This window comes from Hesperophylax consimilis, unplaced genomic scaffold (genome assembly GCF_061612785.1).
Source record: "Hesperophylax consimilis isolate HC1 unplaced genomic scaffold, BYU_Hcon_1.0 scaffold_152, whole genome shotgun sequence".
Taxonomy (NCBI): domain Eukaryota; kingdom Metazoa; phylum Arthropoda; class Insecta; order Trichoptera; family Limnephilidae; genus Hesperophylax; species Hesperophylax consimilis.
The window spans coordinates 25001-27500 of record NW_028301371.1 but is presented as its reverse complement, the minus strand read 5'-3'; positions in this window follow the sequence as shown (position 1 = coordinate 27500).

Genomic DNA, 2500 nt, shown 5'->3' with positions numbered 1-2500 from the left:
TGAACTTATATTTTTCTTGTGTCAGTCCGGCGTACCCCAACTCTGGGGTGACAGAAGACCTCGTCCGTGCATATCAAACTTCAAGATCAAATCACGATGAGGGATCTGTGTCATCGTCTGCTCGCAGCGCCTCCCCTGAGGTCAGGAACTGGACTGAGGATGGGCCGAACGTGGATCGGCAACCTTCCGCCCTGCCTCCAGGTATTCCGACGCTTTCTCCTCATGGTCTTCGGGATATTCCCAACCCCAACTCACACTTCTCGTCGAGGCCACAACCGGTTTCCTGGCTTAGGGGCGCGGAACCTGATTCTCGTGAAGCCAATCCAACGCCCAGCTTTCTCTCCCTAGGTCTGCCTGTTAGTGGATATCGACACCCCCTTCACCACAGAAAGAGGCGCATACTTTACCATTTTTCTTTTTTGTTCTCTTTGTAGGTGGCTGTGTATTATTTTAATTCTTCTCTACCTATTGTTGACATTTTGTAAATGTGTTTTTATTATATTAACCAAGTAGAATAGAACTTACTAAAATTATTAAAACACAGCACTTGCATACTGCGAATAACATCGTATGCATGGACATTTTGGAGGTCTTGTTTTGAAATTTTAAATGTAGATTCGTTTTTTAAAAAATTAGCGTCCTTGCGAGAGCTCTGAAGGGGTACCATCAGTACCTAAAACAGGGCGGGGAAGTGGTGGGCCTCCTCCAAAATGTCCCTTTTTTAAATTTAGAAATTAGAAAAAAAAGTTAACATTGAAATGTTACATACATACAATTTGCTCCAAAACGTTTTTTTACTTTTAATTTTGACTTTTCTTCAATTGTCTTGACATTTTTCAGTGTAAATGGCGTCTGGTGCGGTTTCGTCGGAGGATTCCGATGGCTCCACCAGGAATCCTGGAGATCCTTTGGGGGACCGTGAAAAAAACCTTATGAAAAAGATTCATGAACTAATTTCCTCCACATCGCCTACTGCTTGACCCTCTAAAAAGGAAGTCCCACAGGGAACAATTGACCATTGACTCAGACAGTGAAGTTGGATCAGAACAAGATACTGCTCGGCGTATCCCGTTTTCAGCTGATAACCAGGAAATGGCCTTGCCATTGCACCCTCAACCACTCCGAATGCCGAAAATAAGAAACGGGGGTTAGGTATGTATTTATTTATATAATTTGTACATTTATTTATAACAATTACAAGTAAAATAGCCATAATTGTACCATTTATGCAGTGTATATGCAATTCCAAAAATCTCGCAAATGCGCTATAGGACACAAAAAATAAAAATCTATTTTTTTATCTACCGCATTCAAAAAGCACGTAGCTCTCGTGAGTTTATAAATAAATTAGTGCGGCTCGCTCTACTATATAGAAGACGTCATTGTTATGACGTCCTCGAGAGTGAGACTCTGGTACAAAAAAAAAATAATTGGGCCAGTATATCATTATTAGATAAGTGATCGTTTATTAGTTGAAAAAAATATTTAAGCAAAGCAATACCTCTACTTGTCTCTAGGGAGTGGTAATTGGTCATGCCTAATATATAAATCGATGGGTAAAGCCAAGGGTAACGTCCATAGAGCCGCGAGAATAAAAAAACCTTAAAAAAAATTTATGGACTCTTTCAATGCGTAAAGTGTATGTTAATTCATGTGGAGCGAGCCCAGATGATAACCGCAACAGAAGCGGTACATGATTACCAGAATGCCCATAAAGAATGTTTCATTACAGTTTCAGTTAAATTTAAAAGCAGTTTCCGAGTTGTTGCTCTGAAGGGGTACTGTCAGTACCTAAAACAGGGCAAGAAAGTGGTGGTTCTCCTCCAGAATGTTATTTTTTTTTTTTAACCGAATTTTCGAAAAAAAAAAAAGACGATGGAGACGTGTCCCGTATTCTGGTTAGGTTAGGGGTTAGTGACCGGATAAATCGTCAAAATCAAAATTCAACAAACCTTTAAACGGCGATGTGAGGTCATGAAAAGTGATGAAACAAAAACTAGGTTGAATAGGTTACGAGTATAAGTATTTAACCCAATTTTTGTTTCATCACTTTTAATGACTTCATATCACTTTTTCAATGTGTGTTCTGTTGTCATTGTGGTGATTTATCATGCAACCTGATTGCATTTATCGATTTTCTTTTAATTTTAATTAATTTATTTATTTATTTATTTCATCGACACTCGTGGCGGTTTTCGATAAACTTAGTGTGGCTTTCTTCAGTCGCCCTATGTATTATGATTATATATAAAATTTATGATCAATATGGTTCCATGCTAACTCAACACGGTGACTGTTCAACACACTTTTAAAAAGTGATATAGAATCATTAAAAACGATGATTTGTTTAAACCTAACCTAACCTAACCTTACCTAACCTAACCTAACCTAACCCAACCTAACCTAACCTGACCTAACCTAACCTACTTAACCCAGTAAAAAAAAGTTTTTGTTTCATCACTTTCCATGACTTTACATAACTTTTTAAATATGTGATGAA